Here is a 15,347-nt window from a genome sequence, read left to right as displayed (position 1 = left end):
TCCTGATAATGAGAGACTTCTAGATTGCTGGCGCTCTAAAAATACCCAAACTTCCATCCTCAGATGTCCTCCAAAGTGCAAATATCACTTTCAAACTTTAAAGAATAGAAGAGGTTTATAACTCATGAAAAAAAAAACAGGCAGATTTCCTGGATTCAAGAAAAGAAATTGAACAGCTATAGATATGACTGGCTACCGGTAACTGAGCTTGAAGTCAGTTCCAGTCAGGACACAGAAATTAATTATTCAAGATAAAGTGTATAAATAATTATGAGTGAATACAAAGTCCATGGGATCCAGCCTGTGCTCTCTTAGAATACAAAGTCCAGCATGGGTTCTCTTAGAATAAATTAATCTTGATTGGAACAGCTGGAAAATATCACACATAAATGATGTTTAGATTTCAGCAAAGCATTTTATAATAAATATATTCATGGCATTGTTATAAATACATAAGTAAAATCTGAACAAAATTACCCTTTGTTAGTAATAATACTAGAACTGGTAACTATTACTAGAATATGCACTAATTTGTCAAAATCAATTAATGGCCAGTTAGGAAATTATTATCTTATGACATCATAGTACTCTACTTCCTGTAATCACACAGCAAATACTTTTTAATTAATAAATACTTTTTAATGCTGTCATGCTTAATAAATTAGTTAGTGGTACAAAACTAGAAGACATCATAAATACATTAGTTGATCCACTTAAAATATAAAAATCGCAAGAGTAGAAACAAAGAACAAGGGGGAACCAATGCTATAGTAATATTCAAAAGACAATATGTTTGAAAAAATCTGTACAACTTGGGGGGGAGGAAAGTGGGAGAAAAATGAAGGAAAGGGTAACAAGTTTGACAAGAAATGCACTTATTACCTTACTTATGTAAATATATAACTCCTTTGCACATCACCTTGACAATAAAAAAAGAATTAAAAAATAAATTAAGATACTCAAAAAAAATGTGGAAAGGAAGGAATGTTCTGTTGAAAAATAAAGGTAGCTACACTTAAAAAAGAAACAATGAAATTAAAATCTTTTTAGAAAAACAGATGCAATAAAACTTGTAAAACACTACATATTGTGACTTCTACCCATCCTCCCTCATTCCAGATACCACTTCCACAAATAAAAGATGTAAAAAGAATGGATCTGACTTTAACTGACCATGAAGAAAAAATGAGCATCCCAAGAGTTTGGAAGAAAACTGTATGATGTATCCATTGAAAATCTTGGGCCATGACCAACCACTTTTGCTATGAAAATACCCAAGCCAGGAAGGCAAACACTGCTCTGTGCTTCACCTCACAGTACGACTATGTTTCTCCATTTAGAAAGAGCCTTAGTTTCAAAATTATATGTCCTTTATCTTTCAAATTACCTCTTCCTCCCTTACATGAGTATGGCCTCCTAGTGAGTTTAGAATTAAAATTAACCTGCCCTAATAAATATAAATAGCTGTATTCTTTTATTACATACTTTTTAATAAAATGTATTCTATTCCATTAAGTGTAATGTATAAAATGTTTAATATAATATATCTGAAATGATTCACTGCATTAATATTGCATGATATTAGCTTCAATAGGAGATTACGTATGATCATAAACAGTATAATAGTTAACAATTCCGAATGGTTCCAAGTGTTTGAAGTCACACTCTGTGAGGAAGTACATCTTAAGAGAGAAACTGAGAAATGTACTTTCTATGGTGGTGTCAGAGAGGGAAGGGGAAGATTGCAGGCCTTGTGGCCACTCTGGGGAGAGACTAGATTTCATTTGCCAGCCATCACCATCCATATGCCCGCTCTGTACCAAAGGCTAAGTCAGAAATATAAAACATGTTATCTTCTTTAAGACATGGCTCAACCTTAGAAGGCATTTCCCCCCTCATTCCCAGATGGAAGCTTGATGCTAAGAAAGTTAACATTGCCAAATGACATCCCAGCCTTAATAAACAGAAGAGCTCAAACATGAGTGATTCCTATCTAATGCATAGTCACCAATTCCACTGGAAGTGCCTGCCGTTCCTTCTGTTCCCAGCTTCAAATACAGGACTAAGGCAACCACAGAATGAGCTGCTCGGAGAGGCTGACACTTCTCTGAGAAGGGAATGAATATCATTTCTGGCTACGGACTTTGTCTTTAGTTAGATCATGAACTGTTGTGTCCTAGAAGGTATTAATTCAAAATACCCTGAAATTCTAAAAAATAGCTAGGATATCCAAGTATTTGCAAGCTAACACTTTCAACCAACGGTCTTCAGCTTCCAGCTGGCTGACCACAGGGAGAGCAGACTTGGCTCCATCTCAATAATCATTTCTATAAGTTATCTTTGAGAACATGGGTAGTTTTTCCGATCATAACCCATGGCATGGAGGAAAAAGCTTTATTGATTTCCAAAATGGGAAAGGAGCTTTCCTTCCATCAGAAAATAACAAAAGCAAGTTCTTTTGCACATCAGAAAGTGTCATTTTTGCAGTTGAATACTCTTGAAAATTGGTACTTTGGCACAACTCTATTCACCAGTACTGAGGGAATACTCCATCTGAGACTGGTGGAACTGCTTCAGAACGAGCCTATTTGTTGCTACAGTGGTGAACTACAGCGGCTTAATTGAATAATGGCTTGTTTCTAGTTCCACCTTGTGAAGCACTACAGAAGGCTCAATGGTTGGCTTTGATGCATGGGAAATTTGGGATGTTTTTCCTTATACACTCTGTGTTCTCTTTCTCCTCCCCCCCCCCTTGTTGTTTCCCTCCCTCATTCCCTTCCCATGCCCACAGCACTGATAGCACTCAGGACAAAGTGAAAGGAGACAAGATCCCTCACTTTTGTGCAACGATAAAGATGTGAGGAAAACCTGATAAGGTTGAGTTCTGCCTAGATAGTATTTATGTACACAAAAAAATAGATAAAAGGATAAAGGAGGCATTCTAGTCCCAAAATATTATGACACCTTTGTGAACTCATTATTATCAAACCAATAAAATCATTAAGATCTAACTCTACAGAGGGTTAGGCAAGAACATTGGCCCAATGTTCTTTTGACTAGCATGAAAATATAGACATAATAGCTGCTGCACCTGATATTGCTTCTGGTCATAAGCTTACCGACTGCATTCCTGAATCTCATACATTAATAGTTTTGTATAGTTGCATGCTTGCTTCACCAAAGGTAAAAATGTGATTCTTAAAAAGAAATTCTCTTAAGTGACTTGGAAGTTAAGAGGGTAAAGCAACCAGTCACTATATTGGAAATGAACTGTACAACTTTGAGGGGAAATAAGTGGGGAGAGGGAACTGGGAGAGAATGAGGGAGGGGATGGCACTGTTCAAAAGGAAATGTACTCATTACCTGATAACTATAGCCCCTCTGTACATCACCTTTACTGTAACATTTAAAATCAAAGCAAAGGCAAAGCAGCCATAGAGTTTCAATTGCTTTGTTCTCTGTGTAAAAGATCACTTTCTCATCAGGAGAACATGCAAATATTTCCTTTAGGACATTTGGTCTTTTCCCTACAAAAAAGATGACATCATGATACATATATTTTTTTAACCTGGCAGTCCTTAAAATAAAATTAAAAATAGAACATGGATTATCTGAAAATAGCACATTAATATAATGAACAAATTATATAGGTCTTAAAACTTTTTTGACATCCTAGGTGAAAAACTGAAAAAAATACTAGTATGACATATTATATGATCCTACAATTCTCACTTACACACACGCCTGGGCACACACACACACACATACACCACATATACACACACAAACACAACTAAATCTAAGTTTAAAGCTGATATATATACTATCTGACTTTCACTGAATTAAAATATCTGAGACTCTAGTTTCTCCTGTATAAAATGCAAACACAAACATGCTCCAAGAGTCATTGGGCTCCCAGCTTTTACTCAGCTCAGTTTCTTTTCGACACAACCAGACAGCTTCTCTTAAAGTGTGTCAAAATCAGCCATTTTGCTCCAAACCTTTCAGTGATTCCACATCTTATTCCTCTGACTCAAACTTAATTGTCTCGCCTGGTCCCTGATTTTTTACAATGCCCTGTAATGACTTCCAAGACTATACAGAGTACCAGCACTTTCTGCTTCTTTTTGTCACTTTGTAAATGAGCTCTCACTTAGCCTCTGGCCTAGCCTCTGGCCTCACAAGACACCACTGGCATAGGGCCTTTGTATGCATTTGCTTCCTCTAGGATATTTCTAGTAAGATATACAAATGCTTCTTTCTCTAATTTCCTTTGATTAAGGCATTATGTTAGATATCACTTTCTCATGGAAGCCTTCCTTGAGCTTTCTTTCACAGGTGTCAGAGAAGGATACATTACTTACCACTTTAAATAAGTAAATCAAGGATCAAGGGAGATTTTGTGTGTGTGTGCTCTTAAGCTTCTCCTTCATACACCACACTGAATTTGCTGGTCCCTGCTTACTAATCTTGTAGACCTCAACTCCATCAGCTTCTGCAGAAGACTTATTGCTGAATAGCTCAAATTCTCCTACTACAACCAGCATATCTGTACCGCTCCTGAACTGCACTCTTCCCAGTAGTGATTTCATGTAAATGCTGATTAATGTTTGCCTTTCAGATTATACCACGAGAGAACTACTTATATTTGGAGTAGTGCTAATAATTAATAAATGGTCACCTTTTGAAGGAATGACAATATTGTCTTCATACACAGCTGTAGGAGAAGTGTTATCCTGGAGCCCAGCCACTTTCAATACCATCTCTGCAGATAGCTCAAGTACCAGGAAATATCAAATCAGAAAGAATGGTCCTAGTACAAAATTATGAGCCCAAACCATGTCCTAGCACTGATTTTTAACAGTGAATGAACCTCAGTGAAATCCAAGAAGTTATATGGAATTTACTTATTACTAAAGGCTGGGTGGAGGACTGAGAACGGTAATTTACGAAAGCAGAGACCAACTCCTGAGATCAGGTACACCAGATTGGTTGCAACATTTTAAAATGCTTGTTATTCACATTAGCTCTTTTTATTCCCCCCGAAAGTGGCTAGTCTCCTAGTCTCTCTCTGTAACTCTTTGTCTCTGTCTCTCATTGGATGAACCTTCTATCAGGACCAATAACTTTTTTTTTAATTGTGAAAATACTATACAGAGGGGCTACAATTACATGAGCAATGTAATGAGAACATTTCTTATCAAGCATTGTAGCCTCCTCCTTTGCTTCCCCTTCCCATCCTTTCCCATCCCCCCATCCCTCCCCCTTCCTGAGCCAAAGTTATAAAGTTAGTTTTTGTCATAACGTCTTGACATACAAAGCAACAAAGAAATATCTTAAAAATATGTTAGAAACAATAGCAAGAAAGAAAAAACATTAACTTCTTATTCTTGAATGTAAGTGGAAAATCAGAATCACATATACTGACTCAAGCATTCTCAGGATATTCTTTAGTAGCTTTTCCCACTCATGGTAATGATCCACCTACAACTTCAGGAGATGCATGGTGAATGTGCTGGAATGCTTGGGCAGAACAGTCTGTGATCCCATTGGATTTGAGATGATTTCACTCTGGAGCTCAGACCCATTTTTCAGCCTCAGGGAAGAGCCTGCCTGAGGATTAGTCACACATGGAGGAAAAGAATATCGCGGAGAGGTAGAGGAAAGTGGAGTTCTGCTAACATCTTACAAGCCTCTGAGGACACTGAAACTTAAGGAGAGTCAATCCTCACACTTTTCAGTTATATAAACTATCACATCTGTTTTGTTTACCCAATTTGGTTTACTCTTCTTGCAAAACAAAGCCGAGACTGACATGGGAACATGCCCTTCCATTTCTCTTGTGATTGGGTGAGGATGGCAAGGGAGAAATGTCTACAGGATGAAATAGTTATTTATAACCTGTGACTCTGTTAGTCAGTCTTATCAGTATCAGTCATTGTAGCTTTCACTGCATCAACAAATCCAAACCTATGTTTTCCCCAAGTACAAGATATTCTCATAAATACTGTCATCTTTTAGTTTTAAAATAAAATAAAATCCCATGACTTATTGTTGGCAAATGTTATTCTAAACATATTTTTCATAAATGTTGATTAAATAGTTGGATTCACATGCGTATTTTAACCCATGTGAAACATACATCATATTTAAATTTAGAAGTATTTGTCCACGCTGAGGTTTTCACAGTTATACTTATCCATTTTCATATGCATTCTTAGCCTTACCTATGTGTTCAAGATAGACAATTCTCCATCATATTTAAAAGACTTTTTCAGAGCACATCAGCCTGTCATCCTGTTAGATGTAGCTGTTTTGAATCTACATAGAAGTACCTCAAAACACAAGTGGCCAGTTCCATATATTTGTACTTTTATTTTCCTATTGTTTCCATAGTTTCAGAGCTTCAAAACAACTGCTTTCAGTATTTCAGTATTTGATCATTCAAAGGGTTGTTTTCAATGACCTCAAATCCTTGAAAGCTCAAGGTCACTCAGGAATAACTAATAAATCTATGCTAAAACTCTTACCTTAAAAAAACCCCAAACTAATTAAAGTTAATGATCTGTGTAAACAGACAATCATTGATTGAGATAGGCTAAGTGATGTATATGTATGTATGTATGTATACAAAAAACTATATATATATATATGTATATATATATATATATATACACATATATATATATATATAGTTGTTGTTTTTTTTGTCAGCTGTGGGAACTGAACTCTGGGCCTGTTCTGCCACTTGAGCCACAGCTCCACTTCCAGCTTTTTCTGCTTAAGTGGTGCTGAGGAATAGAACCCAGGGCCTCATGCATGCAAGGCAAGCACTCTACCACTGAGCCACATTCCCAGTCCCAAGTGCTATATATATATATTTTTTTTTTTTTGCTGATTTGTTTCTTCATTGAGAATTAGTTAGAAAACAAGAATTCAAAGTTTTGAGATTTCTCTGGCATTCCAGAACAATATGACCTTTCCTTACTAGATGAGGAAATATTAGCAGTAGGCATTCTTCATGTTAAAGGTCATATTTATGTCCATTTCCAGAATTCCTGGAATTTCAAGGTATGAACTTATTTATTTTTATAAGTTTGTTATTGTGAAAATACTGTACAGAGGGGTTACAGTTACATGAGCAGGGTAACGAGTACATCTCTTATCAAGCATTGTTGCCTCCTCCTTTGTTTTTCCCCTACCATCCCTTCCCTCCCACCTCCACAACTACATTCCCCCATCACCCCCTAAATTGTAAAGTTTGTTGTTCAACAGTGTCTTGTATCTATCTCATTGTTACTTGGCCAGATCCCCTTTAGGAAAAGGTCTTAAAGTGGAAGATATCCTAACCTCAGTTTTGTCCATAATACATAGAACTCAGTTGCCTAACGGGATCTCAGATATGCTTCCTTAACTTCTGTCTTCATGGAAAAAAATATTTTTGAGTTTTGCCATATATATGGCATGGTGCTAAGTGGAATGCAATACCCAATATTGAGCATATCACCAGGTTCCTTATAGTCATTATGAAGATGAAATTTACAGTTTGGGAATAGAAAGTAAAGGGTAAGTATCTGATATACATACATGGCTTACCATCCTGTGCTACCTTGAATGATATTCTAATTGCTTCTCATGGCCATAGGCCTTTAGGTTTTTAAAAAAAACACATATAACAATTAAGACTTTAGAAATACAGGAAAATTCTCAATTGTGATATGGTGACCATGAAACTCTTTTTAGAGATTTGTAGATCAAATAGGTTCAAAACGTAAAATACAGATGAGCAGTTCAAGACTATATGCAGAGTCCCTCGCTTTGAGGTCTCTACTTCAGGACAAAATTGGTTCTAGAGCTGGGGGTGGGTCAGACCTTCAAGGATTTATTAATTGGTCTAAACTCTTAAGACCAAAGAGTTGTTGATGCACAAAGCTAAAAATATATTAGAAATCACTGAAGGAAATGTTAGCCTAGGTAGAGGAAGGGGAGCTGGCCGGGTAATGTAGGGATCTGGGGTTTGAACCACTTATGACCTTGTGTAAGATCATTTCTAAACTAAGCAAGCCAAGCTAAGTATGGTGGCTCAAGCCTGTAATCCTAGCTAGTTGGCAGGTAGAGATCAAGAGTTCAAGAGTAATATGGACAAATAAGTTCACAAGACTACATCTCAAAAAAAAAAAAAAAGAAAGACTACATCTCAACTAATGAGGTGCAGTAGCGCTCACCCGTTATCCCAGCTTAAAGGGAAAAGTAATGTCTTTACTCAATGACATGAGCCTGTCACTCCCACGGAAATAAATAACATAAATAACACCAGCCTAGCCTGGCTGGCCCAGGTTTACAGTGTGACCCTGCCTTAAAAATAACACAAAAAGGAGCTGTAGGTTTGGCTCAAGTGGTACTGTGTCTGAGGCACTGAGTTCAATCCTCAGTACTGCCATATTTAAATATATATAATAAAATAATTATATAAAACAGGGGGCTAATCATATTGGTTAAGACTTGGGATATACATTAGTGTCAATAGGAAAATTAGAAATGAAGGTACTAAGCCTTGAATTCCCTCTGTTGCAATATACCCATAGGTGAAATTAGATATCTACACTGTTATCAAGTTTACCAAGTCATTTTATGATGGAAGTCTAGTATAGAGCTACTGATAAATGTTTGGAAATCTTGGAACTAAATGAGCTTGTTTCAATTCTAAATTTTTCTGGCTCTGTAATCACACTTGATCTCTAAAATATGGTTAAGTAGAGAAATAATTTTCTTGTTAGTCTGAAGCATTTGAGTAGCAAATTCTATTCTGAATCATTTCAAAGACAGTGAAACTATACTCTGTCTGCAGTTGACCTTGACTCCTAACTGGATGAATAAGTACCTTAAGGAGCTTGAAATGCTGGTGCTTGCACCCTTGGTGTAGCTCCCAGGTTTGTATCTTGCAAAAAGCCTTTGGCTAATGTTTTTTAGATGCACCAATTACTGTGTAAAGAGTGTATCTACAGTTGGCTAATTAAGATGCTATTTACCAGTTGAATAAGAAATGTCATTATGTACCTTGCTTCACCAGCACACCATCTTAATCAGCCCTTCACTGAGGCATTTCAAGGCACAAGGCCTCAGAAGCTCTCAGCTTCTCCAGTGAAAACTCCCACAGGACAAAAGATGAAATTATAAAGTAATACGATGCCTTACCAAAAACATGCCTTGCAGTCGAGTGATGTCTTCCTAAATCAGGTGTTTTTAAACTACAGAAACAAAAAATTAAGTAAAAATGTTGCAGGAATTCTCAAACTTAAGATAGGGGAAAAATTGACAAATAGTTTAACTAATTTGTATATTGCACACAACATTGAAACAAATTGAAACATATTGAAACAAATTAGGAGCCACATATTAATTCTGGAACTCACTAATTGTCAATTTAGTATTCTCAGGCTGTATCTCTTTCCTGTAGACTTGAGAATAATGACAAATTATTTCCCTTCACATGCATCTGAGTATAGATTCTTGATAGGAACACATGGAATTAAACTTTGCATATCTAATTGGCTACACATAAACAATATAGCTAACTATTCTATTATGAGGTATGTACACAAGGCCAAGCAAGGCTCGGTACCTGGACCTATCATAGTACACAGTGATCCCAAAACATAAGAATATCTATCCTGGTATGGCTGAGCAGTTACTTCTGAGCCTCTGCCATAATAGAGCTCTCCATCTTTGAGGTCCATCTAGAGATAGAGCATAGAACTGGGTCATATACTGCTCTTGTAGCCTGAAACAACTTTCTCTCCATGTTAGAGATTCTCTAAAACCATCCTCTGGCCAAAAAAAAAGTGAAACTACTACTAGTTTGAAAACTAAACTTCACTAAATGTTTTTAGTAATTATTTGACTGTTTTTGGAGACAAATAATAAACTCTGTATAAATTGAGCTTCAGTATTTAAAAACCTATCTTCAACCTAACAACTCTGACTTTCTGAAGTGAAGGAAACATATAGGTTTTTATTTTAAAGGATAGTGAGTTAGGAGCTTTTGAATGTGTTTTTAAAAGAATATGACACAGATTCTAAAGAAAGTCTCCAAAGATAGTTCCAAAATGGTTCTAGGAAATATCAATACAATATAAATAAACCCCACTTGCGATCATGTTAAAAGAAAGTATAATGTAGTAAAAAGTATGTGAAATTTGCCTTTAGTAACCTAGTTTATTTGTTATTGGTCAGATTATCTTGAGTAATTACTCACTTGTTTTGAAAGTGATTTTTTTCCTTAGATATTACTGTAAGAACTCAATGCAATAAAATGCATAAAATTAAAGTAATCATATTCATGAAAACCTATAAACCATACAATATTGGATAAAAATGTGTGTGTGTGTATGTATACTGGGGCTTGAACTTAGGAATTCATGTTCTTGCTTAACTTGTTTGACCAAGGATGATATTCTACCATTTGATCCATAGTTTTACTTTCAGCTTTTTGCCGATCAATTGGAGATGAGTCTTTTGGACTTTTCAGAATCAATTCTCATTGAACTGTGATTCTCATATCTCAGCCTCTTAAGTTGCTAGAATTACAGGTGTGAGCCATCAGTTTTCAGCTCATGGATTTTTATAAACACGGTGAATAAATAGACTGAGTCTGTGTTCTCTTCCTTATGCCTCACCACTTTCCTTTTACAAATATAAAATTCTAGCTAAGAAATGGAGACAAGGGGAGGTGAAAGGGAAGAAGAGAGTTGCAGATGGAGAACAAGCTGGCCGCTGACAGCCTCAGAATTCCCCGCCCCTCCCCCCCAAGCTGGAGTTGGTAATATCTTCACACACACACACACACACACACACACACACACACACACACACACACACACACACACACAGGAAGCGGAAAAATCACACTTTACTTGATCCCCAAGTTCCCAAGGTTCTTTGTCACACGGCCTATAAAACAAGAGTTTCAGAAGGTTCATACTATGTCCATTTAAAATATCTAAATATTCCCCCAAAGGGGGGTTCTTCATTATTCGGATGAGTGAGTAAAGAAGTATGTGGCTCACACATTAAAACAACACGCTCCTGTTTCAGACACTCCTGTTTCAGATGAGCTCCTGAGGCTCGTCCATCTGGCAGGGGCCCAGGCCCAGTGTGACCTCGGCCTCCTGAGTGGCACCACCTTTCCTGAGCATCTTCTGTGGCCTCTGTGCTGAAGCAGTGGTTCTGAAATCCCCGCAATGCCATCCCCCAGGGAATACGGCACGACGTTTGATTAACTGGGTTCACCTAGTTAACACCTAGTTAAAATGGCTAATCTCAAATTAAACACACACACACACACACACACACACACACACAGAAAACAGGAATAGTGAAGAATGATGATTACTTAAGATAACAGTGAAGATAACTTGGCATTATTACATTCACATTAACAAAGATCATCTTGGATTTGTAAGGATTTTTCCTTACAAACCCTGTTTGCACTGTATTTGATATTGGTATAATTTGTGGAGGGAAAGGGAAAAAATTGTTTAAATAGAGATACAGGTGGACCCATTGCAACAATGAGATGTACAAGACATTATGTCAAAAAATTAACTTTACAACTTTGGTGTGTGGGAGGGGGTTGGGGGGAATGGGATGGGATGGTAAGGGGAAACAAAGGAGGTGGCAACAATGCTTGATAAGAAATGCACTCATTACCTTGCCCATGTAATTGTAACCCCTCTGTACGGTATTTTCACAATAAAAAAATTCAAAATTTGCAGAGAAAAAATATATATAAAGCACCTGACCAATTGAAGAACAGCTCAAAAAATACAAGATTAAAAAACTGTTGTACCTGGAACTTTTTGCATTTCAAATGGGCTCCTTGCAGCACAGATTTCCCTACGCTGTTCTTTTAAATATCAAGTTCCCTCAGCACATGTAAAATTGATCCAATTTATACAAATTCAATGTATACTTGACTTTTCAGGAGCTCTTCTATGGCATCCAATAAAACACACCTGCAAGAACTCATTTATCCTCCTGATATCCCAATTTCTCAAAAAGCATTATTTTCTACGTGTTTGAGATAAACACAAAAAGATAATACTGCGTCGTGTGTAAGCAGAGAGCTAAATGAATGCTATTTGATGAGAATGATTCACAGTAATGATGATGATCACAATGATGGGTATGGTAACCGTGAATTGTCCATGGTCCTTGAATTAGAGGCAGTAACTTTTCATTTGCAGAATAGAGCTCTTTCTTTTAAATTATTATTATAATCAGCTACCATCAGGGGAGCTGAGTGTTATAAATGGTGGATCCCTTTCCAATTTCCACTACATACTATCAAGACCTCACCATCAATGGGAAATGAGCATATTAATGTGTTCAAAAATTAAGTATCATAATTCTACCATGATTGACTGTGGCTGTGGCAGTCTCTGCTGATTATTGGCCTTTATTTTTCATCCTTTCCCCTTCTTACTCATTGGCAGGGTCTGCCCTCACTACAGAGGCTGACAGAATAGGCAGCCAGACCACAGACAAAAGATTCTGTATATGAAGAACTATTGGCTGCAGGTCTGGGAAGGAAAGTCTCAAAGAAAGATTGGAGCAACAGCCATCTTGTGAATATGAAGTAAGTTCAATGATAAGAATCACCATATTGAAAGGGCCAAAGCAAAGAGGCAGATGACAGCCATGTCAAAGTTTTTAAGCATATAGAAAAACATGAAAACACAAAGGGTTTTAACTCTCAACATTATTCTAAATGGCTTACATTAAGTAAGTTTTTGCCTAATTTATTACTATATTTGCTACTAGTTTATTACTCTGGCTCTCTTTATATATATCTATATCTATATCTATATCTATATCTATATATATTAAGTATCAACATATAGGGAAGAATAATAACATTTCTTATCATTGTATCCTTAGAACAATCAAATATTGCCTCCATCATAATAAATATATAATTAGTATAAGATAGAACAGCGTCAAGCAAAAACAACAATGCATTGAACTTATTTCTTCAATTATGTCCCCAACTATTACCAATTCCTTTAACTGACCAATGAGGGAAATAGAATGATAAAATTTAAACTAACACATGTAGAAAGTTTTTAATTCTTTGGTCAATAATCCTCTACCAAACAGATAGAAATAGAAAACCCAGCCTTAAGCAGCATGCCAACCTTCTCAGCTTCAGTGTGTGATACTTCAATATATCGGCCCCACTGCCTCAGATTCCCAGCTGGCTACAGTGAAGGCTGTACTCGAGCATTGTTATAAATTTAAAGGAGCCAGCATATCTAAAAGCATTCTACAAAGTAAAGGCATTCACGCTGAGTCTCACTAGTGTAGCAGAGTAACATTAAGACTCCTTCCATGAAAAACGCAAATCATTTGCTTTCCAATTTTTTTCATTAAAGTCATCCTACACATTTTGGTGCAGAAGATGAATTGTTCCCATTGCCAAGACATAATAAAAGTTAAGAGGTTAATAAATAAGAACAAAGCAAAAAACAACTCAAAAAGAACCAGTCTTCATGCTAGAAAGACACTCCGTTTTCTCTCTTGGATGGCTGGCATAGCTTCTCTATGATAAGAAAGGTGATAACAGGGAGAACAAACACCGGACTTATGATACCATGGGCACAGGATATGCAAACAGAAAAAAGTAGTGAGGCTTGAGAACATGAGAAATGGTTGTAAAAGTCTGTGAATTCAATAAGTGCCCATCAACATGGCGGTCCATGTCTCCACAGGTTACATGGTGGGTACATCTCTCACCAGCTGACTTCCTGAGTTTCTTTGATCAAGGACTGCTTTACCACAGTTTGTGATTGAAACTGTGGGAATATCATGTCCTCATTACTTGCTGGCCTACGGGAGAATTTCCCAGGGCCTGGAGAATACTCAGTCTTCTTTTGCCTGGTAACACAAGGATACTGCTTTGGCTTGTCTCCTGAGGCAGCTGGGCTCTTCCTCTCTCCATCTCTCTGATTCCTGGCTGCTCTGACATGAGCACCAGCCTCAACCACATGGCCTGCCACCATGATACTCTATTTCACTTCTGTCTAAAACGGTGAAACCCTCAAAGCTTACATGAAAACCCCTGAAACAATGATCCCAAATCGACATTTTCTCCTTAAGCTGATTTCTCCCACTGACAGCAACCTAACAATCATACTATGAACTCCTTGGGACATGCAGTATGAGCTCAAAAATCATTTGCCAAAAGAAAATAACTTTTCAAAACCGCCTTAGTTTTGAAACTGTATATTTCTAGGAACCAGAAGTTTTTGTTTTTGTTTTTGTTTTTATTTTCAGAATTCCAACCCACCCTTCCACCCAACATTTGGCCTGGAAACTTGTTCACAGTAAGAACTCAGTAGATGTTTAAAGAATGTTTGTCTGTGTCTGCAGGTCTCCCCTAACATTTATCACCAACCCTTTCCGATGGCAGGTAGTCCGCAACTACTTGTTCCAATCAGGTAACCCATTGTCATTCACACCATTACACTAACACATCTACAAAGGGCAAAAGAAGCAGAAAAGAAACAAAAATAACCAAAACAATACTAAATGACCTGATGATTCTGGCAGGACAGAAGCAGCCTAACTAATGGCATTTGTCAGTCCAGCCAGCTTCTGCTACAGGCCTGGTCACTTTCAGGAATAATTGCTCTCTGGATGTGTCCAGACACCCACTAAATAACAGCATCCTCCACTCCACAAAGTGTTGGTTCTGATGATCTGCCACAGAAAACAGGATGGAAACTTTCTTTAAAAAAATTGTTTTTAATATGCTGTACAGAGGGGCTATGAGTACATTTCTTGTCCAGCATTGTTACCCCTTCCCTGGTTCTCCCTCTATCCCTTCCCTCCCCTACCTCCTTACCCCCCGCCCACCCACCCAAAGTTGTAAAGATCATTTCCAATCTAGTATCTTGTGGGTATCATTGTTGCAATAGGTCATCTTGTGTCCTTGTTTCAGCATTTTGTTATTCCCCTTCCCCTCCCCAAATTAGCCAATTGTACATACAAGATGCAGGGTACCAAAATCAAGTACAGTGACAACAGGGGGAAGAATAAACAAAGGAAACAAAAACATCACATAGTTCATTAAAAACCACAACAACAAAGATATATGTCCATATCTTGGGGTTATTTCACTTGGCATCATCTTATATGGTCATATGTACATAGCTTTTGAGCTTTTCTGCTCATCTGAAAAAATTATCCTAGCTATGTACTAATGATTGCAAATGAGGGAAACCATGGGACATATATTTCTTTGGGTCTGGCTTACTTCACTTAATATGATTTTTCCATGTATATAT

Source organism: Dipodomys ordii, unplaced genomic scaffold (assembly GCF_000151885.1).
Source record: "Dipodomys ordii isolate 6190 unplaced genomic scaffold, Dord_2.0 Scaffold43, whole genome shotgun sequence".
Lineage (NCBI taxonomy): Eukaryota > Metazoa > Chordata > Mammalia > Rodentia > Heteromyidae > Dipodomys > Dipodomys ordii.
Note: the sequence above shows the minus strand (reverse complement) of the source record.